Source organism: Cydia splendana, chromosome 19 (assembly GCF_910591565.1).
Source record: "Cydia splendana chromosome 19, ilCydSple1.2, whole genome shotgun sequence".
Lineage (NCBI taxonomy): Eukaryota > Metazoa > Arthropoda > Insecta > Lepidoptera > Tortricidae > Cydia > Cydia splendana.
Window position 1 is genome coordinate 2538979 of NC_085978.1, and position 26283 is coordinate 2565261.

Below are 26283 nucleotides of genomic sequence, written 5' to 3' on the forward strand. Positions count from 1 at the left end.
CTCCTTTTGAGATTTGGAAGTCGGTTAATAAATGAGGGCGCCACTTTCTACGTAGCTGTCACATTTTTGACGTAAAATGCTTACACATGGCAACAATTTATAGTCTGTCAAGCCATTTCCGTCAGTAGAAAAAAGCGGCTAAAAAATGTAGGCGCGAAGGGTTATCTCCCATAGAAAATTTGAATATCGTGCCTCTTTCTACTGACAAACTTGTTTGACCGACTATAGTATGGAAATTTTAGAGTTCCATTTTATTTTATTTCTACTATTTTATGTCCCACTATAGGCGGCAAAATGCGGCAATGGATCAAAAATCGCGTGGATATATTACAAGGTCTGTGGAGCCCTTAACTAATACTACAGTATCTGTGGTAAGCCGAAATATTTCCTGTCAAATGTCAAATACCTATATTATGTTTATTTTTATCTTGCTAATTATTTCAAAATGGTAAATTTAAAAATGATATTATAAAAGTGCAAGCCGAGCACTTTCATTTGATACCAAACTCGACCATACTTTCTTGCAAAAAGATGACCAGACCCCTCACAAATAGCTTTTTAGCCTTCTAAGCTCTTCTAGCTCAATAACCCCTTGATCGAGCCTGCCCATAATTTAATGACTAAAATATAATGCCCTCAACTACGCGTTTACCCAATTTCATTTAAATTAGAACAAATTTACTTAAGTTCTTGAGTATCAAACTATCCTCTGATAGTTCAGCTTAAAAACATCGAAATGCCGGGACGTGCCCCTAGCCAGCCGCGTGTCCCAAGTCGAATGTAAGAACTTCGTTCGCTTCGCTCGCTCGTTCGATAATATACAACCTTTTATCATCGACTGTTTATGAAGACCAGTGTTTCTCAACCTTTATTACCCTTCGATAAAAAAAAAACGCTTTCTCCTTGACAACTTGGTACGAAAATACTTTCGCAACCCCCTTTTCTACTGTTGTGGAGGTGTTATCTGTCAGATAATTCCATGTTATAGTTTGTTTTAATTGCCACGAAATCGTTATCACGTGATTTTTATAGCTTTTTGATAACAGAAGTACCTACTCTACGAATTTAATAACTTTCCCGATAAGGTTTCATAATAAAATGAAGTTGGCAAATAAAACAAAAGAAATATATAAATTATAATAAACAAAAAGTTATTGGTTCCGAAAGAGTACGAGTATAGTCAAGTGTAAAAATATGGGTGCACATATCATACTAAAAAAACCGGGCAAGTGCGAGTCGGACTCGCGCACGAAGGGTTCCGTACCATAATGAAAAAAAAAACGGAAAAAAATGCAAAAAAAAAACGGTCACCCATCCAAGTACTGACCACGCCCGACGTTGCTTAACTTTGGTCAAAAATCACGTTTGTCGTATGGGAGCCCCATTTAAATCTTTATTTTATTCTGTTTTTAGTATTTGTTGTTATAGCGGCAACAGAAATACATCATCTGTGAAAATTTCAACTGTCTAGCTATCACGGTTCGTGAGATACAGCCTGGTGACAGACAGACGGACGGACGGACGGACGGACAGCGAAGTCTTAGTAATAGGGTCCCGTTTTACCTTTTAGGTACGGAACCCTAAAAATGGTTGTCTGTAAAGTCGTAAGAAATATTATCGTGTTGTAAGAAAATTAAGTTATGAAATTACATTACACTGAGACAAAAAACTAACAAAAACACACTTAGAATTACAAAAATAAAACTTAATCCGGGGACAAGGAGAGTCAACTAATAGGAACAAATTGACTTTTGCAATTTCCATTTAGTAGGAAATACAACTTCTATATTTGTAATTTGAAGTATGGTAGAGTAATTTCAGAAATTTGGTTTTGTTATTCCGAGAGGTGCTTTAGCAATATCGGAGGTGATGACGTCATGGGTGAAAACTAACCGTTTTGTAATTCTAAGCGTGCTTTGGCAATATCGGAGACGATGACGTCATAGGTTTTACTAAACTGTACTGCGATTCCAAGCTAGCTGTTGTTATTCTAGAGATAATGACGTCACAGGCAAAAACTAGTTTGCAATTCCTCCGCCCCTAGCAAACGGGCGCCGCGAGAGCATGTCGCGCGCGTGGTAGCTACCCGTCTCTATTTCTGCCTGTATGAATAAAAAAGCATTTGGTAGTATATCTATGTACTAAAGAGGCACTATAAAAGCCTGTCGAGATATTCTACCCATTCCTTTCTTATTCATACAGTCAGAAAGAGACTAGTAGTTATTACGCGCGCAACATGCTCTCGCGGCGCACCTGTGCTAGGGAGGTTGGAATTGCAAACACTTTAGATTTATCTATGATGTCATTATCACTAGAATAACAACAGCTAGCTCGAAGTTGCAGAACAATATATTCCTGTAGAAGTGTAGACCCCAACTACACAGTAGGTCGCGGGTTAATATGTCCATGGCCCACAATATATCCTAAATTGATTATTTAACTTAAGTATGTTTTAAACAAAGAAGACACGAGACACGCCCGCCCGACATCCGACACAATACTAACTCTAACAAAATGAACGTAGCAAGTAGTAAATTTTACTAAAATCACTAACATTCGTTTCGCTGTGTTGGTATTACAAAACTCGTTTAGTGATTGGTACAACAATGAACATAAACACAACAAGTCTATCTACTAAATACCAGTAAACTTTGTAATGTCGCTATAGTAACAACTGAATTGTTATTTTAAATGGGGTAATGTTATTCCCGCGAACTCGTTTTTTAGATATTACAAAACTATGTAAGTGAGACATTTACTAAAATCATAACTTGAAATCACAGATGCTTTTTTCCAAAAATCACAAACTTTACTAGTAAAAATCGGAGAATTTTAGTAGTAATAAAAATGGATTGTAACAAATACTGAACTTTGTTTAATGCTCCATTTACTAAAGTCTGTTTGCTGAAATTAGATTTAGTATTACTGAGCTGTTTGAAGAAATAAATAAATTTTACAGAAATAGTGAATCTTCCATGATTACTACTAAAACTTCATTTTTTCCCCCAGTACAGAACTGTTTATTAATTCCTGGTGATGATTTTTCTCTCAGTGTACGTAACGTTACCATGGCGATTTGTCCACAACGATACCATGGATAACTGTCCACAACGTGACACTTTTTCGTGCATGCTACCGGTGTTCATCGATTTATAAGACGTTATCACGTCAAAATACATATGTCCCATAGCTCTTATGTCAGCGAATTAAGAACTATGGGACATATTTTTGAGTAAGTTATATGCACCCATATTTGTACACTTGACTGTACATAAACAATACACAACATTTGTATCTTTGAAACTATTACGTTTGGGTAAAAAAAAAATTAAACCTTTAGAATAAAAGGTCTTTTAGTTCAAAGGACCCATAAAAAATACTAAAACTAAGTCTTAAAACCCATACGAATTTTACTTAAAGTGGGGTAAATACCTAAGTATCACACTGAGAGAAAAATCACCACCAGGAATTAATAAACAGTTCTGTACTGGGGGAAAAAATGAAGTTTTAGTAGTAATCATGGAAGTTTCACTATTTCTGTAAAATTTATTTATTTCTACAAACAGCTCAGTAATACTAATACTCCAGTAAAGATACGCTTACGTTAAACATTAATTAGTAATAGGCAATTTTTTTTTTATTCCTGTTCTTTAGATCATTTTAAGATACTTTATTTTCGAATCCAAAAAACTTTCTGTCCGGAAGTAGGTAAAAAAAAATAGTTAAAAAAAAGAGCCGTTCTTGTTTGTTAAAAATAGTAATAGTATTTTTAGTTCGTAAACGTGACGAAAATAATATTTATAATGAGTCGACAATGGAATCAGTCAAAATATTAACACGGAAAATAACTAATTCAATAAATGGCGGGGCCTCACGGATATACGTCGTAACTTGATATAAAAAAAAAGTAATAATTAGGTCTTTGATTGAATTACCATAAAACTACCTCATTAAGCTATTTATCCGAGAATCCGACATCAATATGATTTGTATCACTTGTATATATATTTACGCCTTAAACATGCTAGAAAAAATGGTTATAGATATAATTTCTTGCAGACTTTGTTCTGATAACGTTCAAAGTGATATTCAATACATAATCACACAAAAATATGGTCAATGTAATAAATATGTGCATTTTATCAAATTCGCTAAATGAAACTACCAAATTTGAACTCTTTGCGCTAATGCTAAGGATTACATTTCCTTGCGGCGCGCGGGGACAGTTTCAATGCGGGCGGTGGCGGGAGTTCGTGCCAAGGACGCGTGGATAGTATGTAGGTAAGTATGTACTTACCTACAAGTTGCTACAAGTGACAGGCCAATTCGAACGTGCGCGGGCGTCTCGCTCGCACCAAATATTTGTGCGGCCAAGTCTGAGCAAAATGAACGCGCGCGTGAATGATAGCTGATTAAAAATAACTGATATCATTTCCAATATTATTGGTTGATGTTCAAATTATATTCGTAATTATATACGTCAATTATGACCCACTACAAAAATAAAAATTGCGCATGACTATCTATCGTTCTTATTTAATTTCAGAATGGCATAGTGTGGAGTGGCATTATAAAAGGAATACTTATTATCGTAGTCATTTGACAGTTTTGGTGACACTTTCACATTCTGTCACAGCGAAGTGTGTAGGCCCACTCTTTAATTTGATATTAACGTCTATCCAACAACTTTGTCAGTAGAAAAAGGCGCGAAATTCAAATTTTCTATGAGACAATAACCCTTCGCGCCTAAGCGTCTGTAGACTTTTTTTTTCAACAAACGTATTATATTGACTATTTCGTGCTCTTTCAATTCATAGTTTACGTTCCATAATAAGTATAACATAGTAAGTTCCATAATAAGTATAACATAGTATAATAAGAGTCGACGTGAAATATATGTTTACACTTTTGCACCTTACTCCTTTGCAATAAGGCGAAAAGTACGGCTTTAAAATGACAGCGTTTTACACAAAAATAAAACGCTAATTAAATAACTTACCATATTCGGAACCTAAGAATAAATAATATTGAGAGTGGCAACACTGTCGTAGGGGGCTATTCATAAATTTAAGTCATTTCAAATTTGGGGGGGGGGGGGGTCTGGACATCGGATGATGGTAGCATGACGCAGGTGGACACGGTGTCATTCGAAGCATGATTTTTTGATGATTTTATGGGGGGGGGGGGGGACAAAAATCGTCAAAAATAGATGACGTCATGTATGGACAGCCCCTAGGTCGTATTGTCTTTTTCTAGCATATACCTCCCTCTCTACCCCACACTCCTCTACCACACAGGCAGGTTGCTTTGTCAGTTATACAAGACAAATTTTCAAGTCATTGTCTCAATATTATACATATTTGCACCATGCAGGATTAAAAATTTAGGTTCCGAATAGAGATGCACCGGATATTCGGTTACTATCCGGTATCCTATCTCGCCCTTATTTTAATATCCGGACGGATACCGGATACTAAAATAAGGGTACTAAATAACTATGCTTGATATCGGAATATAATCGTACTCGATTATTATTTTAAAACAATTTAAACGTTCCATTCACTAGCTCGCGCACTAATTTCGTACCTAGTGATAGACCTATATACCGCGCGAAAGTTCATTACGAAACAGGCCAAAACTTCCACAATGCGCACCTGAAAAACCTGAATATTTCCGCCGGCCGAATATTCGGCGGCTGAATACTGAATATTCGGCCTATGGTCAGGCCGTACATCCCGTATCCTGTATGCGGCCAAACAACTATCCGTTGCATCTGTAGTTCCGAATATGATAAGTTATTTAATTAGCGTTTTATTTTTGTGTAAATGCTGTCATTAAACAGCTGTACCGATATTCGGAACCTAAGAATAATATTGAAACATGTTTGTTATCGCCTGGTGGTGGGAAGACGCCAAACCAATGTGATTATACATATCCTATGATATACTTATTATGTGTATGTAATATAATTATATTATGAGTGTTTAATTAATAATGTAGTACGTACACCCTTTATTGTAACACCTGTGAGGAGAGAGATATTTAGTAAAGTATACAATTTGATAGGTACATTTTGTAAAATTAACATTTATTGTATTTATTTATTAATTCAAATAACAAATTGCACCTTACAGCTAATGCCAAAGCAGCACAATTTGGAACACATTAACAACATAAAGCATTTTTAACATTATTTATAACAATACAATATACAGCTAAGACACATGTATTCATTATGGTATGCTACTCTTAGGCATCTCTCTTTCTAATATCCTCTTGCACTTTCACATCACTATTCCGGATCGTTTTTATTTGCTAGATAATTTAACGGACAACTATAGTACATTGTAGGAGAGGACGGAAAACCGCTAAAAGATGGACGAGTGAGTTTGAGGGCCGACACGTTGGTGGAGGCCCTCGAATAATACGACTCCATCTTTAGCGTTTCCGGCCGAGGCATTACATAGTGCTTTTCACGACTACTGCGAGGAAATAAGGAAACATTTGGATAACTATAAGTACTAGCCCGCGATTTCTCTGGTAGCAAATTACTAGCCACAGCCTGTGCTGTCTCTTGAATTTCGGTAGGCGTCAGCGTAAGAATATCATTTTCTTCACTAGAAGAACTCATTTTTATAGCGAGCGTAGATACGTGTTTCTTATATTTTATAGTACTATCCAATTCAGTGAGAATTTTCCGATCCCGCCTTTTTTCTTTTTTATCACATTTAAGAGGCGTTTTTATGTTGTTTGCTTCAAACCGACTCTAAACTTAGAAGCGTTTTTGCTAAAAAAACCACAAACAGCTACAAAAGTAAAAAACGCCTTAAGCGTGAATCGAATGAACTGACTGAATGAATGAATAGTTTGACATTTCGTTTTTTTTTTAAACAAGAAATTGGTCCTATAAATAACCTAAATTTATTTTTGAAGGAAAAAGTTGCGCCAAAAAAGACCTTTTATTGATTTTTATGTTTTAAATTATACTCATTGCTGTAGCGAACTGTCACCAATGACAGATGATGATAATAATGAAACATTGTAGTAGTGGTGGTTCAGGTGCTACAGCTATTGCCTACTTTCCAGCTTGGTTTTAGACCATCTATTGCCACATTTCCGAACAGTGGCGTGAAATGTTTAATTATTTATTTCACACCAGCTCGGAAAGGCTTACTTTGCACTTCAAAAACTGAGAGCAAAGTTTCATTTTATTCACAAGTGAGGCAAAGGAATCAAATGCAAATTTTGAGTTGTTTTCTTATGTTTGCTGGTAGAATTGACTTTTAAATCATAAATATTTAATAAAATTCATTTGTATTTGATTTTGTATGATATTTTTACATTTAATATTTGCTTCGGGTTGGTGTGGTGAAACATTTTGTGTTTCACTTGGGGCAAATTTTGTTTAACCCTCGTGCTTTGAAACCCTCGCAACGCTCAAGATTCCATGTTTCGAATGTTTTACTTGCTCAAGTATCAATATTAGCACGAGCGGTTAAACAACAACTTTGCCCCCTTGTAAAATAAATAACTATTTCAATATAGTCAGCTAAACTGAGGTACAAATTCAAAAACTCACCAGCAGTTTAGCTTCACGACCTTCCAGATGGAAAAACAGCATGCCAATGACTTGAAAATTTGCCTTGTATAACTGACAAAGCAACCTGCCTGTGTGGTGGGAGTGTAGGAGCGAGGGACGTATATGCTAGAAAAGGGCAATACGACCTACGATAGTGTTGCCACTCTCAATTAGAAATGCAATGGATAGTTGTTTGGTCGGATACCGGATATTCGGCCCGACCGTCGGCCAAATATTCGGTATCCGACCGCCGAATCTTCGGCCGGCGGAACAATAAAAAAAATAAAAAATCATTTATTTCAGACCTTGGTTCATACACTTACACCAAAAAACTATTTAACTACAAACTAAATTTAACAATACCTACATTTCGGTTTTTAGGTGCGCATTGTGCAGGTTTTAACCTGTTTCGTGGTGAACATTGGCGCGGACTCATTTCTATGTTCGAAATGAGTAGGTACCTACGCGTGCAAGTGAGTGGATGTTTAAATTGTTTTGAAATAATAAACGAGTAATGTACAATATGACCGTGACTGTTTCTTAAATCCAATTTGTTTACTCTGAAATCAAGCAAAGTTACTATCCTGTATCCGGCCGGGTATATTATTCTGAGGTTCCAAATATCGGTACAGTTGTTTAATTGTTGCTTAATTTGGAGATTGACCCCAATTTCATTTCTGATCAAATCGGTCGATTTGATCATCCCGTCTGGACTTCACTTAACAGCCGTAACACATTACCGCGCCGTTCAGGGTCACGGTGCGCCAAACCATAGCCTGATGTCATGTAGGTATGTATAATGTACTTAGTCCAAAATTATGTTATTTACTAATTATGTTATTTATATGCATTAAACGTTAAATCTGAACCAATTCGATTACTATTCTATAGTGAAACACATTCAGCTTGACTAGAAAAAGCGCGGCAAATTTAAAACATGTATAAGTAAAAAGCATCTGAGGTTTCAATAGCGCTCAGAGACCTGACTTTTATCTCGATATCGTAATTTTCTAGCGACAAATCCATTATCTATACAAAACTGTCGCAAAAATGTTATCGCTTGTATATCGTGGTACAGGATAGGATGGAGCCATATACTTTACTACTTGCTTGCAAGTATCGTAATTAAACAGTGCTAAGTAGTTAAATACGCGCATTGTATTTTTATGTCATAAATAATGTATTTATTTAATGTTAATTTAGTATTAATTATAGTATGTATATTGTTTTATCCACAAATATGAATAATTGTAGTTAATTTACCAATAAAACATAATTTATACGGCCACAAATAAAATATTAAATGCTTCTAAAGTCTGTTTGGTTATTTCTACATGGAAACGAAGTCATTTCAAATTATAAAAACATTAACTGAACACCTTATTGCCGCCTGCAGTCACCGCTCGCCGCTCAGCTATCCGCTGTCGTTAATACCACGGCCTTACGTTTTATGACACTGAGTCGCGTCAGGGGAGCGACACGGTTCGGTGCGCTTGCGTTCAGTCGAGTTTTGGAATATTACTGCAAATTTTTGTTGTTTGTTAATTTGTTGGTTATTGTTGTTTGTTAATTTGTTGGTTGTGGTGTCGACTTTTATTGCCCTAATCGCCAAATGATGTTACTAGTGAAATTTTAACCGACACCACACGGTAAAAATAAGTTTAACAATAATTACTTAATTAAAAATCGAATAAAAACGGTATTTCTAATGCATAACTTATATTTTTTGCTATTCAATTAAAGAGTACTAACAAAATCCTAACTCAATTAATTAGTGCAAATATTTTAAGGTTTGCGATTCCTGCTCGGCCTTGCGTCGCAAGGTGCCCGGTACCACTGTATTGCAGCATTAACTAGAAATGCTTACTTTGGGGAACATTAGCAACTGTCGTTTTTGATAATTACATTTTAGTGGTGAGGGGCGGTACTTAAATGACCGCTATTGAAACCTAAAGTTTAAACTTATAGGCGCGAAGATTTGATTTCCCTAAGAAAATTTTAATTTCGCGTCTTTTTCTGCTATCAAATTGGGTGTGTGTCAGTATAATAGCCCTATATAATTGGCCTATTATTGTATTAAATTTAACGCGCACGCAAAGACGGAAAGCCTGCAATTACGTAAAATTTACTTTCTTATTTACAGCACTCTTGCCCAGATTAAAGCTGATAATTAGTTCGAATCTAGTCTCCCATATTTTTTACGTTCACTGGTACATATGTTTTGACCGAGTAAATAGTAAATATACTAAGTAAATACTTTTTTAAATATTCGCGCTCCGGGCGATGGAAGTTTCATCGTTCCGTCGCCCCGCTCCATGCAATCGCGTTAGCTCGCTGGCTCGTGCGCGGCAACTTTAAAGCAACGATAACGTTTTTGATGGTTTTTTGTGTTACGAATCATATTTCAAGCCGATTTTAACAGCATTCGACGAAAGAGAACTCATAATAAAAATCCCATATGATATTGATCTATTACCATTTTTAACCAGGCAATTAATGCACAACCCCATAAAACCTCCCATACGGTATTATTTAGTGTACGATTAAATTGCAACGCTTGTACTTATTGTAATTTGGAAATAATGAGAGAAAAAATAGCCTATTACCATTTTTGAGGACGGAAATATACTGAATTTAATAATAACCGTAGGTTACTTACTTTAAATGTAGGATACAGAATTATTTTTTGTGTGATTCATGCTTAATGTCATAAAGCAAATATTTCTCTATGAGTATAAATTTAAAAAATGTTATTAATATTTTTTACAAACTTTCTGTGATTTTTTATATTTTTACATTTTTTTTAAATACCTAAATGTAATATATTTATTTGGATTATGTGTCGACGTAATCACTAGATTTATTATCTGTCCCATACACCGAAAAAATCAGCTATTACTAATTATTTCCATTCCGCCATACTAGCCGAGCGTACCTTTCTTGGCCTATAAATCTAATTTCAGCAAACAGACTTTAGTAAATGGAGCATTAAACAAAGTTCAGTATTTGTTACAATCCATTTTTATTACTACTAAAATTCTCCGATTTTTACTAGTAAAGTTTGTGATTTTTGGAAAAAAGCATCTGTGATTTCAAGTTATGATTTTAGTAAATGTCTCACTTACATAGTTTTGTAATATCTAAAAAACGAGTTCGCGGGAATAACATTACCCCATTTAAAATAACAATTCAGTTGTTACTATAGCGACATTACAAAGTTTACTGGTATTTAGTAGATAGACTTGTTGTGTTTATGTTCATTGTTGTACCAATCACTAAACGAGTTTTGTAATACCAACACAGCTACTTGCTACGTTCATTTGGTTAGAGTTAGTATTGTGTCGGATGTCGGGCGGGCGTGTCTCGTGTCTTCTTTGTTTAAAACATACTTAAGTTAAATAATAAATTTAGGATATATTGTGGGCCATGGACATATTAACCCGCAACCTACTGTGTAGTTGGGGTCTACAGGAATATATTGTTCTGCAACTTCGAGCTAGCTGTTGTTATTCTAGTGATAATGACATCAAAGGTAAATCTAAACTGTTTGCAATTCCAACCTCCCTAGCACAGGTGCGCCGCGAGAGCATGTTGCGCGCGTAATAACTACTAGTCTCTTTCTGACTGTATGAATAAGAAAGGAATGGGTAGAATATCTCGACAGGCTTTTATAGTGCCTCTTTAGTACAGAGATATACTACCAAATGCTTTTTTATTCATACAGACAGAAATAGAGACGGGTAGCTACCACGCGCGCGACATGCTCTCGCGGCGCCCGTTTGCTAGGGGCGGAGGAATTGCAAACAGTTTAGTTTTTGCCTGTGACGTCATTATCTCTAGAATAACAACAGCTAGCTTGGAATCGCAGTACAGTTTAGTAAAACCTATGACGTCATCGTCTCCGATATTGCTAAAGCACGCTTAGAATTACAAAACGGTTAGTTTTCACCCATGACGTCATCACCTCCGATATTGCTAAAGCACCTCTCGGAATAACAAAACCAAATTTCTGAAATTACTCTAGCATACTTCAAATTACAAATATAGAAGTTGTATTTCCTACTAAATGGAAATTGCAAAAGTCAATTTGTTCCTATTAGTTGACTCTCCTTGTCCCCGGATTAAGTTTTATTTTTGTAATTCTAAGTGTGTTTTTGTTAGTTTTTTCTCTCAGTGCACACGTTCTCGAAACAATATGGGGTCTCGTAACTTTCAAGGCCCTTTCGATTTTTGCTGAGGCCCTAACTATATACCGTGGGTCCAAAAAAACTTCAATAAATAAAAAAAACCGGCCAAGTGCGAGTCGGACTCGCGCACGAAGGGTTCCGTACCATTACGCAAAAAATGGCAAAAACGTTTGTTGTATGGGAGCAGCACTTAATATTGATTTTATTCTGTTTTTAGTATTTGTTGTTATAGCGGCAACAGAAATACATCATCTATGAAAATTTCAACTGCCTAGCTATCACGGTTCATGAGATACAGCCTGGTGACAGACAGACAGACGTAGACGTAGCGAAGTCTTAGTAATAGGGTCTCGTTTTTACAATTTGGGTTACGCGGAACCGTAAAAATAATCGGTTCAACCGTCTCTGAGTTATTGCCTAATTGCCTAATATAAATAGTCCGAAGGTCCGATATGTACTTGGGCCTTTAATTTCCCCCCAGAAATTATAAAAACATTATAAAAAATAAACGTATGAAGTGTGCGTTATAATGGTAATCTTGGTAATTTAATAGGCAGCTGACGATTAATGTATAGGGTTACTTTGACACTGACCCAGGAAAATTAATTGTGTTTATAACCTAGGCCATATGTGAGACACCTTGAACACTAGAACGGTTCCTGTAGTTCTAGATTTCTAGACAAATAACCTTACAAACTGGTTGTTATCTTAAAAGACTGCATAAAGTAGGCGTGCTTACGATATATACAATAGCTTCCGACTTCCGAGTATGTCATAACCTTACTTACTAATGCTGTGGCCCGACCCGAAGTGGATCTTGGCCTCCGACAGCAAAGACCACCATGCTACTCTGTCCGAAGCCGTTTCTGTCCAGTCGACGGCGCCGAATTCGCTAAGGTATTTTTGGAGCATTCCATGAAATTACATATTTAATTACACAAACGGGTCTACCGCGATATAATTTCATTGTTTTTACCTTTAATTCCGACGTTTCAGCTGAGTTGCACCAGCTGTGGTCACGGAAAGACTGACGTCCCAACAAATGTCAACGGAGATATTAATAAAACACCACTAAACTACCCGAAATGTTGAAACCAGCGGATATATCTTCGGACCAGTGTACGGATACTGTGAGTGTTGCGTGTCGTGCCGTGGACAATAAACATTAAACTTTAACGGGTAGCTGCAATTTCTTTGTCTACCCCGAACATTTTTATAAACTAATTTCGGGTAGTTTAGTGGTGTTTTATTAATATCTCCGTTGACATTTGTTGGGACGTCAGTCTTTCCGTGACCACAGCTGGTGCAACTCAGCTGAAACGTCGGAATTAAAGGTAAAAACAATGAAATTATATCGCGGTAGACCCGTTTCTGTAATTAAATATGTGTACAAAACGCGAGAGTTTAAAGTGTTATATTCCATGAAATTGTCTACCATTTGTCCCGTACAAATGCGAATTTTCTGAAGATTTGCAGGTATAAGAGTTTCCTTTTCTATGACAAATAGTCAAAAATATGCACAGAAAACTAATCGCCTGCTTTAAATGCTGAAAAACAATGCGTTTGTATGGGACAGTCCGTGGAATGCTCCTTTTGCACTTCGTCTCTCCAGCGGTATGGCATAAAGATAGGTCTAATGTCTGTCCCGATGACAGTTCCTTCAAGACTCTTTTGGTTGGGCTTGGGTAGGTATGATCAGGGGCCTATTGCATAATAAATTACAAGCTAATACTATAGTGATTTAACATACAAAATCACTAACAGTATTAGCTTGTATTTTATTACGCAATAGGCCCCTGAAATGGCAAAAATGATGGTTATACTGAACAGCCTATGTGTCTAACCACAAATCGCGAAAAGACATATTCTATAAAAAATCTTCAAAAGCTCTTGTAACCTAAGTTAAAGATAAATACATCTATATACCTTGAATTTTGGAACAACATATCATCAATGACGATCAATGTTGATGATGATATGATGATTCATCATCATAAATGGATGAACATTTTGGATATATTCTTTATAGCTGTAGAGCTCCACTATGAAAGCGTTTCTTGAAATTCTACTCCTAACCGGGTGAAAATGGGTTTTAGTTTTTAAATGATTTCGACTTTTCGACTCGGACGAGGTTGCGGACGGAGACTAGTTGGTTCATTCGTTCAAAAATCAAACACCAGTTGAATTAAAAAAAATCAGAACCTGAATTAGTTTGGTCACATAAGACATTCAAATATTGTTATACTCCGTTAGATATAGAATATCTGGGAGACCGAGCTTAGCTCGGAAAACATATAAAAACTCAAAAATGCGCGTTTTCCCAGAGATAAGACCTAGCTATATATAGATCGATTTATCGCCCCCGAAAACCCCCATATAGCAAATTTCATCGAAATCGTTAGAGCCGTTTCCGAGACCCCGAAATACATAAATAAACAAGAATAAAATTGTTCGTTTAAAGGATTTATATAGATAACGTTACACGTGCCAACTGTCAAGCTCAAGATCTGGGGTTTAACCGCGAAAATCGAAGTTCGCAAATTGCGGGCATTTTTCTCTGTCACTCTAATTACGCCTTCATTGGAGTAAAAGAGAAAGATCCCCGCAATTTGCGAATTTCGGTTTTCGCGGTAGCCCCTCTGTGCCGGAATCGGCTAAACGATGTTGAAAACTATATGTATTTAAGAGCGCTCTTACAAGAAAAGTCGAAATAATGCAAAATTGATGATACTAGTCGACGAAATTCAGGACTTTGCGCTCATTATTAGAAACAATGAGTACTTGTTCCAGTAAAAGCGTCTTCTTATCTTTATAAATATCGTTGTAAATATTAGAAAAAGGACTTATTAAATTAGTAATGATTTTTTTTCTGATGGTCGTTTCCGAAAAACCCCGTGAAGCACTGAATGGCGAGCGCTTATTTGGAAATGTTGAGAATTTTACTCTGCTAAACCTGGCTATTTTGTATTACTAATACCCTGTACTTTAGGCATATCAAACTATATTTTTCCTACATACCTTTGAGAAAGAGAAAATCAAAGTAAAACGAACTCGATTTTCTCTCCGAAACAAGTGTCAATTCCTACGAAAATCTACTTAATATCGAAGTCATTTTCATACTCAAGCAATCTGCAACGTTTGCTTATACTGTTGGTATACATTAGTGTTTATGAAATTCTACTATAATTTTTTGGCAATTTTTTGAAAACTACTCTATATTACCGATGACGCGCGCTGCGCCAGCTCAGTGCCGCGGCAGAGCTTGTAGAGGCAGGACGTGTGTCGGTCGGCTCCGCACATTTTCAACGGCGACGACGAGGTTTTTTATCATTGTGTGCGGCGGGCGCCGTGTAAAACGCTATACTGTGTGCGTGTAAACCGCAACGAGAGACTTTGATCCTAGCACTGTTTTTATAGTATTATAATTTATAATGGTACAGTTTAATAAACTACCGGACAGGATTAAAAATATTTGAAACGACCTGACATTCTATATGTATTTATTTGACTCAAGATAGTACTCAGGGTCTGATGATGGAGCCGGAAGGTGGTCACCGGTACCAATCAACCATGCAACTAAACCACTTCGTGTTTAGGCTCGTTTTATTCATCTCAACAAGATCTTTGACACAAGATAGTACTCAGGGTCTGATGATGGAGCCGGAAGGTGGTCACCGGTACCAATCAACCAAGCAACTAAACCACTTCGTGTTTGGGCTCGTTTGATTCGGCTCAACAAGATCTTTGACTTAAGATAGTACTCAGGGTCTGATGATGGAGCCGGAAGGTGGTCACCAGTACCAATCAACAATGCAACTAAACCACTTCGTGTTTAGGCTCGTTTTATTCGTCTCAACAAGATCTTTGACTTAAGATAGTACTCAGGATCTGATGATGGAGCCGGAAGGTGGTCACCGGTACCAATCAACCATGCAACTAAACCACTTCGTGTTTGGGCTCGTTTGATTCGTCTCAACAAGATCTTTGGCACAAGATAATACTCAGGGTCTGATGATGGAGCCGGCAGGTGGTCACCGGTACCAATCAACCATGCCACTAAACCACTTCGTGTTTAGGCTCGTTTGATTCGTCTCAACAAGATCTTTGACACAAGATAGTACTCAGGGTCTGATGATGGAGCCGGCAGGTGGTCACCGGTACCAATCAACCATGCCACTAAACCACTTCGTGTTTAGGCTCGTTTTATTCGTTTCTATAAGATCTTTGACACAAGATAGTACTCAGGGTCTGATGATGGAGCCGGAAGGTGGTCACCGGTACCAATCAACCATGCAACTAAACCACTTCGTGTTTAGGCTCGTTTGATTCGTCTCAACAAGATCTTTGACACAAGATAGTACTCAGGGTCTGATGATGGAGCCGGCAGGTGGTCACCGGTACCAATCAACCATGCCACTAAACCACTTCGTGTTTAGGCTCGTTTTATTCGTTTCTATAAGATCTTTGACACAAGATAGTACTCAGGGTCTGATGTTGGAGCCGGAAGGTGGTCACCGGTACCAATCAACCATGCAACTAAACCACTTCGTGTTTAGGCTCGTTTGATTCGTCTCAACAAGACCTTAGACACAAGATAGTACTCAAGATCTGATGATGGAGCTGGAAGGTGGCCACGGGTACCAGTCTACCATGTAACTGAACCACTTCGTGTTTGGGCTCGTTTGATTTGTCGCAACAAGATCTTTGACACAAGGTAGTACTGAGGGTCTGATGATGGATCCGGAAGGTGGTGACCGGTACCAATCAACCATGCAACTAAACCACTTCGTGTTTGGCTTCGTTCGATTCGTCGCAACAAAATCTTTGACACAAGTTAGTACTCAGGGTCTGATGATGGAGCTGGACTGTGCCCACGGGTACCAGTCTACCATGTAACTGAACCACTTCGTGTTTGGGCTCGTTTGATTTGTCGCAACAAGATCTTTGACACAAGGTAGTACTGAGGGTCTGATGATGGATCCGGAAGGTGGTCACCGGTACCAATCAACCATGCAACTAAACCACTTCGTGTTTGGCTTCGTTCGATTCGTCGCAACAAGATCTTTGACACAAGTTAGTACTCAGGGTCTGATGATGGAGCTGGACTGTGGCCACGGGTACCAGTCTACCATGTAACTGAACCACTTCGTGTTTGGGCTCGTTTGATTCCTCGCAATAAGATGTTTGAGACAAGATACTACTCAGGGTCTGATGATGGAGCTGATGATGATTGACAGGTACCCGTCGCCACCTTCGCGCTCCATCATCAGACCCTGAGTACTACCTTGTGTCAAAGATCTTGTTGAGATGAATAAAACGTGCCTAAACACGAAATGGTTTAGTTGCATGGTTGATTGGTACCGGTGACCACCTTCCGGCTCCAACATCAGACCCTGAGTACTATCTTGTGTCAAAGATCTTGTTGAAACGAATAAAACGAGCCTAAACACGAAGTGGTTTAGTTGCATGGTTGATTGGTACCGGTGACCACCTTCCAGCTCCATCATCAGACTCTGAGTATCACCTAGTGTCAAAGATCTTGTTGAGACGAATCAAACGATCCTAAACACGATGTGGTTTAGTTGCATCGTTGATTGGTAATGGTACCTTCCAGCTCCATCATCAGACCCTGAGTACTGTCTTGTGTCAAAGATCTTGTTGAGACGAATCAAACGAGCCCAAACACGAAGTTGTTTAGTTACATGATAGACTGGTACCCGTGGCCACCTTCCAGCTCCATCATCAGACCCTGTGTATCTTCAGTGTCAAAGATCTTGTTGAGACGAATCAAACGAGCCTAATCATGTTACTACATGGTTGATTGGTATCCGTGACCACCTTAATCATCATCAGATCCTCAGTACCAGTTCGTTTTTAAACCCTCGTTGATACAAACTTTACAACCTATAGGTACCAAATGCAATGACGAAACATGTAAATAAGCGAGTAGGTACCTATAATTTCTTTCGAGTAATATACCTTCATAAGTACGAGTATGGGGCTATTCATAAATTACGTCGTTTCAAATGGGAGAGGGGGGGGGGGGGGGGGGTCTGGACATCGGATGATGGTAACATGACGTAGGAGGAAACAGATTCATCCGAAGCTTGATTTTTGGATGATTTGAGGAGTGGGGGGGGTCAAAAATCGTCAAAAATAGATGACGTAATTTATGAACAGCCCCTATGTACATTTGCACTGCATTTAGTAATTTCGTACTTACCAAATAACAGTTTTAGAACTTTAAAAGTTAAGTACAGTTAGTGTTGTTATGGTTGATTTCTATATGCTTCGCGAAGGATCAAGAATGTTTAATCCATCATTGTAGTGCGAGTGTGGTAGAAGGGATCGGCGTACTGCCGGCCTAGCCAAGGTTACAATCGCTATCGCTTCGAAAACGAAAAGCACTACGTCTCTCTATCACTCTTCCATATTAGTGCGACAGTGACAGTTGCGTTTCGATCGCTACGGAGCGTAAGCGATCGGCATCTTGGCTACGCGGCCTGAGCTCGCACCGCCAGCCGCAGCGCGTAAAATACCTAAACTCGCTCAACGCCGAAATGTAATAGCGCTCTTAATAGGTGTATTCATTTCCTTAATTAATCGGCCACGCGACTGCGGCACGCGTGAAACACGTTCATCTTGTTTTGTTTGATTTGATGCCTAAATTAGGTTATTGCTGTGGGTTCGTTGTATTGATGCCCAGCAACACCATTATTTGGCCAAATATTCGTGTTGAAATTGCAGCTCATACTTTAATGTTGAAAACGAAAGTGACTAACCCATATATAACGCAAATACGAAGTAAAAACGCTAATCACTACACCTTATAAAACAATGTCTCCCGCCGCGTCTGTCTGTTTGTGTGTATGTTTGTTCGCGATAAACTCAAAAACTATTGAAAGAATTTTGATGCGGTTTCCACCTATCAATAGAGTGATTCTTGAGGAAGGTTTAAGAGTAGAATTTATTAAGGTTGTGTGTAACCCGTGCGAAGTCGGGGCGCGTCGCTAGTTGATTTATAAAAATGGTAAACAGAGAGATCTATCTCTCTTTCTCTGATCTTTGTTTGCAACCAAGTACATGACATATACTTGGTCAAGCAGATCTTGTCAGTAGAAAAAGGCGGCAAATTTGAAAAATGTAGGAGCGAAGGGATATCGCTTCATAGAAAATTTGAATTTCGCACCTTTTTCTACTGGCAAGATTTGCTTGACCATCTATAAATTAGGTATGTTAGTTGAGATGAGAGGAATTAAAAAATCACACGCTACATAAAAATATGCATTTTACAATTTATGTCATTTTTTGTAGAGTCGCAAATCGCAATCAAATTACCTATTTTAACCAAAATCGTCCTCTATGTAGGTCAGTAAAAAATAATTGGCGCCGGAATTGAACCCATAACCTTCCGCGACATTGCTCTCAAGTTATCACGAACTTGACGATCAAGTCCTATTATTATGCAGTTAATTATAAACCTAACCTGTAACTTATAAGTAAGTATGTACAATCATCACATCGCCACACTTATATCACATTTGACCGATAATACCCACGCCGAATGCACACTATTATAAAAACAAACCTGTTGCCATCACGTGTTGGGTTCACTTCACTAAATAAAAATAAAAAATAAAAAAGCCAGAGACAACGCGCCTATGTGGGAACCAGAGGAACTGAGGAGCGACTGGCCGGTCAGTCGACGGCCGCGGCGCGCGCAGAACGCGCGTGCGAAAATTCCCGCCATCCAGTGTTCGAATTTTGAAACTTTTATATTTATTCTGTGCTGTGTTCTGTGATCTTCAATCCAACAAAGGAATATTCGACAATATCGGTAAGTTTAATTTAAAATTCTGACAATTAAATACGCGTAACGATTTTGGATTTATAAATATACTTTAGGAGTTGCGGATACCAAAGTTCCCGTGATTTGACAAAGATTAAACGAAATATCAAATATTTTCATGGTGAATTATGCGCGCGCAAATAAAATCGTTTTATACGTAATGGCTACACAATTTATTATCAAATATAAAACTGTATTAAATTTAAACAGGTGTCCGCTTTATAAACATAAATAATTTAACAGCATTGGAACAGAATAATGTATACATACCTTTAAGCTGTTAACCTATAAGAGTGCATATCGTAAAACCTTTATGGATATGTCTAGTTGGTCTAGCAACTAGCATTTCAAGGGCTTGAAACACGTGGATTTACAGTATTAAAACATTACGTTGTAAAACATAAGGAAAAACACCATAACAAATCATTTGTGTACTCACACCTCACACCATAAGTACCATAACAACTGGTTTAGGTGTGCTTCGGAACATAGTTAAGGTATCTGAACTATGATTAATTTATTTAGCCCTTCTTTAATTCGAATTAATTTTTACACAATAGCAAAAAAAAGATTTTTTCACCACACCAACCCGAAGAAAATATTAACTGTAAGATATCAAACAAAATCAAATCCAAATGAATGTTATTAAATTCTCACTCAAAATTATCATATAAAAGACAATTCTACCAGCAAACATAAGAAAACAACGCAAAATTTGCATTTGATTACTTTGCCTCACATGTGAATAAAATGCAACTTTGCTATCATTTTTTGAACAATCAAGAGAGCCTTTACCAGTTGGTGTGGTGAAAAGAATTTTTTGTATGACGTATCGTGATTTCGATTCTGTGCGGAAAGAGAAGAGTCGTAGAATGTATTGGGTCCCATAAATTTCACGACTCTTCATTTTCCGCATAGACTCTACATGAGATACATGGGAATACAATCACTAAACGCATTATTTTTATGTTGCCAATAAATAAACCGTTCAGTTTCATAAAAGTTATTTTATTTTATCACAAAGTTGATAAAGTAAAACGAAGAGTCCAAATATTTGATTCACTAAGGTTTTGTATCCAAAAAAATCTGTAAATAATCGTGAAATATTATCATCAAAGATCATCGTCTCAGCCGAAAGTCGTCCGCTGCACGACACCAAAGATCATTCGTCCAAATTCCAATAAGTCTATATACTACACATAGACGTAACTGGAACAACCTCCACAATATAGCTAAATCTATAGTCGGGCTGTCTTCATTTAACGTAACCGGAGACGCCAAAGAATTGGAGTCAAGATAAGAAGTAACAACCTTGAATACGAGCTATTTGCAAAGCTTAGCTAAACTGTCGTGCCATGGTCTCAGATTAGACTAAAATCCCCATTAATCTAAGCAAAAAATACGTGTTTTAATTAACAAATAATTGATTAAAGATGAAGAGAAGAAACGATGGTGGAGTCGGACCAAGCTGTTTATTTTTTTTTATACTACGTCGGTGGCAAACAAGCATACGGCCTACCTGATGGCGAGCAGTCTCCGTAGCCTATGGACGCCTGCAACTCCAGAGGTGTTACGTGCGCGTTGCAGACCCTAGCACTCCGCGCTAGGGTTGAAAATTCTCGAAAAAATCAAATCGTTTTTTTCAGGACGTCTTGAAATTTTTGTTTTTTTCCGTATTTTTCAGTTTTTTTGGGAAAGAAATGAAACTTTTTTAAACTAGCATCAAAGTCAATAGACATTTTCACAAACGATCGCCAGCCAGCATTTAGATAACAAAACACACGACTAAGCAGGTGTAAGTAGTTACCTGAACTATGGATTAAATTTAAATCGAAAAATTCACAAGTTCTTTTCAAAGTGAGTTATTATCCGTTTATTTCCGAAACTAAGTGACATTGTTTTTTTCCGACTAATACTTAAAAAAACATGGCTTTTAGAAAAAATCGGGAATGTTTCCGGGTTTTTTCAACCCTACTCCGCCCCTCGTTGAGCTCTGGCAACCTTACTCACCGGCAGGAACACAACACTATGAGACACTAATTATGCAGTGACTTCCATTTTGTCACTTCAACGTCAGTGGAGAGTTTGAAAGGGACTCTATCGTTGGCGTACGTGTCGCCATCAACTTTAGATTAAGTCAGGTCCCCACAGAAAACCAGCGCCACGGTTTGCCGCGGCATTATGCTGATTTAGCGTCCAAATGTTTTTTATGTCTGCATGCCTTTCTTTTTTTCATGTACTATGTTGTGGCGTTAACATAAATGTATATTTTCATCTATTTACCATTTTACCCAATATTTTTTAGAATTTCACATCTAAAAGCAACTATCCACACACAAATGTGGTCTGGAGATTGAAAATGAGATAACTTGTTCATTTAAACGCCGGCAACGTTTCTCGTAACAACTTTTTATATCTATGTGATCTATGGATGCATTTCCATTAAGCCTTGTAACATTATAGCGGTTGACGAGACCTATCATATGGACAATAGACCAATAAATGTGTCGGATGTACTAACGGCGTAATAGATAGGCACATATCTACTTCTATGACTATTAGACGGCCAGTATCGACATACATGTCAAGTCAGTCGTTTCCTATTTATTTATTATGTCGGTGGCAAACAAGCATACGGCCCGCCTGATGGTAAGCAGTCTCCGAAGCTTCAGACTCCAGAGAGGTGTTACATGCGCGTTGCCGACCCTAACACCCCGCAGACCCGCACCCTAGTTGAGCTCTGGCAACCTTACTCACCGACAGGAACACAACACTATGAGTACTTAGGGTCTAGCTAGTGTTATTTGGCTGCGGTTTTCTGTAAGGTGGAGGTCTCTTTACGAGCAGAAAGAAAATATTTCATATACAAATGCTTTTTAAATTGGTGCAGCTCTAGATGTTTTATTCTTAGGGCCATTGCACAAAACCAAAGAGCCTTTGAAACTTTTCAAAAATTGAATAATGAATATATAAATGAGCCTGGAGCATTCCATGAAATTGTCTACCGTTTGTCCCGTACAAACGCGATTGTTGTGAAGATTTGCAGGTATAAGAGTTTCCTTTTCTATGACAAATGGTCAAAAATATGCTCAGAAAAATAATCGCCTGCTTTAAATGCCAAAAAAAAAAGTCGCAACACAGAAAATTACCTATGCATGCAATGCAATGCATTTGTATTTGAAATAAAATGTGTTTGTACGGGACAGCCCGTGGAATGCTCCGCCTAATAAATATTGAGAGCGATTGAACAAATTAAGTATGTCTTCCTGGAGGATGGCGAATTACTATTACTACTACCACAATTAACAGCATACTTATAACTTTGCAATAAGAGCCTCTACCATCAGTTTTAACATTGACATAACGCTCACGTCTACGTAATTTACTTTCTGTACATCTCGCTTCCACTATTGCTCGCATATGCGAGTACGAGCGAGATGCATAGAAAGTAAGTTACGTAAACGTGAGCGTTATGTCAATGTCAAAACTGGTGGTAGCCGTAAAGGTTTACGAATTGATAGTTAACATTGTTGACGATGGTATAACGAAGGCAGTGTCAAGCCACAATGATTTCTGTTGTAAACAAGTACAAAACTATCTCAAACGTCACATCATTAGATCAAAGTGATCAAACTACGAGCATTCAATGCTGACGTAAACAACGCATACAATATGGATGGATGCAATAATTATGGTAAACTGACTAAAAATATCTGTTGAATATTACAGATAAACCTGTTCACATTTGTATTCTATTCAGCGTTATTTAGTCTCTAACTTCGTTTGCATTGTATAAATTTAAAGCCAGCATCCCATTTAAGGCCTAACTTGGAGCAACACCTGAAGTATAAGCGTACCAGTTACCAATTTATACAGTTTGGAATTTAAAAAAAAATACTGATATTAGCAATTTAGAGTCCTTACCATTGAGAAAATATTTAAATGATAACTACCTTCCAATATTGGCTTTAGGCTGCGTAGCCGGCTGATTAAGTATCACTCCACAAAATTTCGTCCCCCTGGTATGCTGGCTAGTCCGGAGCAGGCATGTTCCTAGCTGGGTGTGGCGACTGTCTTGTCTTGAGAAGATTTCAATCTGCTTAGTAACAAATACCAGAACCTATGTATATAGTGTCAAGTTGTCAACTCAACACTCCTTTAATGATACATGTCACATTACCTCAACCAATCCAAATAAGCCTAGGCTCCTATTATGTCACGTCATATTAAAACATAGTAAAATCAAACGCTCGGTGCATGCGAATTCGTAGTGTCCTCTCTGTCACACCTTCCCGTTGTAGTTAAGTGTGATAGAGAGAATACTACGTATTCGCGTGCAGCGTTTGATTTTACTATTCTCGTAGTAGCATAAAGTAGACGTCAAATAACGTTAGGTAAAATCTGACGCCAGAACATTACGAACTATAGATATAGGACTTTATCTCAAAGGAATACGGTAAAAAATGGCATAAATATTGAATTGTTGATATACTTGATTGGTTTGTTAAACTCCCGAATTGTTTTCCATACAATTAACGCGCGGCCGATGACTTTCAGTTTCGTACGTCAATTGTCACTTGCGTGGTCGCTTCCTGGTTTTGTTTACGTTACTCATGTAACCTTTGAGTTATTTATGTGCTGAATACACTATGTTCCAACAGAGAAAAAACCGGCCAAGTGCGAGTCGGACTCGCGCGCGAAGGGTTCCGTACCATTTATGCAAAATACGGCAAAAAAAATCACGTTTGTTGTATGGGAGCCCCGCTTAAATATTTATTATATTCTGTTTTTAGTATTTGTTGTTATAGCGGCAATTGAAATACATCATCTGTGAAAGAAAATTTCAACTGCCTAGGATCACGGTTCACTGATGGTGACAGACAAACAGACGGACAGCGGAGTCATAGTAATAGGGTCCCTTTTTTACCCTTTGGGTACGGAACCCTAAAGGCAATTACGAAATATTCCTCCCCTCCTATCTAAGAATTGTTTGGGCGCCAAACAAAGTGAGGGCATGCCGCCAATATGGAAATTTAAATATCGTTCAATTTATCTCTATCTCTCGAATATGCAAAGCCATAGAAAGGGAGATAATGAGATTTCAATTTTCGATATCCATAGTAGACCCTAAGATCAATGTTAATTATGGCGGCGGCAGCTGTCATCCCATACCACATTCACTGCCCCCGACGCACATGTGCGTCCACCGTCATACAAGTTTGTTCCTAGGCCACGCCCCCTGGCAGTGAATGCGATACAGAATAAATTTTTCATATAAGCTTTTATCGAAATTGTCAAAAACATTGTCAAATAGTTATAACTGCAACCGGTTTAAAGATACGAAAATGAATCCTCTTTAGGCTTATCCATTGGGAAAAAGGGAGAGGAATTGACACAGTTGGTTCAGCTAGTCTCAATATACCTACAGGTAAATTTTGTTATATAATGGGAACAACCCCAAAAAGGAAACGGTGAATGGACGTTTTCTTAATGATCATAACAAAGACACTCTATATATTAAAACCAGACAAAACCATTCTTATTGGATTGAAATACTCAGGTTGATAAACTACAGTGCGCAGGCGTTAACAACACAAATTTACACATCGGTTTTGAGTGTTAAATGTGGTGTTAAAACATGTTACAAGGTAATAACTTGTATCAGCGTTATATTGGTTATACATACATTGCTCTACATCACGGAAAACTTTTTGTTATAAATCTAAGTTATAGGTATGGCAACATCGGCTACTTTTTAAACTCGTACGTTCGTACCGACTTAGCAGCGACAATGTACGAGCACAGATCAGTGCATAATTGTTTTCCATCGTATTTTCTCGGAAACGTTCGTATTTGTCATGCTACTTCAGTCAACCTCAGTACTTTCTGTACCGAGACTGACTGAAACAGCAAGACACGTTCGTATGTTTCCGTGAAAAAATGATTAAAAATAATTATGCACTACATGTGTTTAATTTCATAAGAGCGCATCATATTTCATATCATATTAACATTTGGCAAGAAAACTTAGCATGGTCGGAGTGGTAGCTCTCAGTGCCATACTTGATAAAACGTTCATAATACAAAAAATAAACAAATCAGCATAAAGTATTCTGGTAGGTTAAACGTATAGGTGAACCAGGATCTATTGAGGGTGCGCCATGTTACGGAAATTTGTTGGTACTAATTTCTAGCAATGGCAACAACTTTAATAATAGACAACATCTACCCTCTATGATAGTTGTCAATATTGACAATGTAAACATTGCTTTGTCTAGTTTCGTGTGAATTATTATTAGACTGCAATAATCATGCCGAAAGTTTTAGATTTTACAGAGAAAAAGTTGTAAACAGTGTATATATGTAGTTATTTATTGAAAAAAAAAAACGTGCGGGAGAGAAATTTTTCCATTAGAAAACATAACAAAATTACCACCTGAATTGACGGGTAAGTTTCAAACTTATGGACAAATGTCACTATAGTCAGGTCGTCACGATTTGGTTGATGTCTTGTAATAATTTGATTTGTGTATTAGGTGTATCGCATGCATCGGTACCACGGATTGCTAGCGAAGGGCGTAAGGGCGGAATTAAACGACCAAACCTAAAAAAAAAGAAAACAAAAAAGAAAATAGATTTGGATGATTTTGATTTATGTGTCATACGTC

The 26283-nt window shown here is 37.6% G+C and overlaps 2 protein-coding genes and 1 long non-coding RNA gene across 3 annotated transcripts in view; 1 reads left to right on the forward strand and 2 right to left on the reverse strand.

Annotated features, from left to right (window-relative positions):
• LOC134799934 (GPI transamidase component PIG-S) overlaps positions 1-26283 on the reverse strand; it is a 102291-nt gene that overhangs the window by 47130 nt on the left and 28878 nt on the right. The window lies entirely within an intron of this gene.
• Positions 19451-26283, forward strand: part of LOC134799930 (protein I'm not dead yet) — a 54804-nt gene continuing 47971 nt past the window's right edge. Inside the window, exon 1 of the mRNA XM_063772368.1 lies at positions 19451-19603. The gene's annotated coding sequence lies outside the window, so the exon portion shown is untranslated. The remainder of the gene's footprint in view (positions 19604-26283) is intronic.
• LOC134799939 (uncharacterized) lies at positions 21087-22442 on the reverse strand. The gene is made up of 2 exons (XR_010145481.1): positions 22344-22442; positions 21087-21218 (listed from the first exon to the last, which is right to left on the reverse strand). It is a non-coding gene; the product is annotated as an uncharacterized LOC134799939 (long non-coding RNA).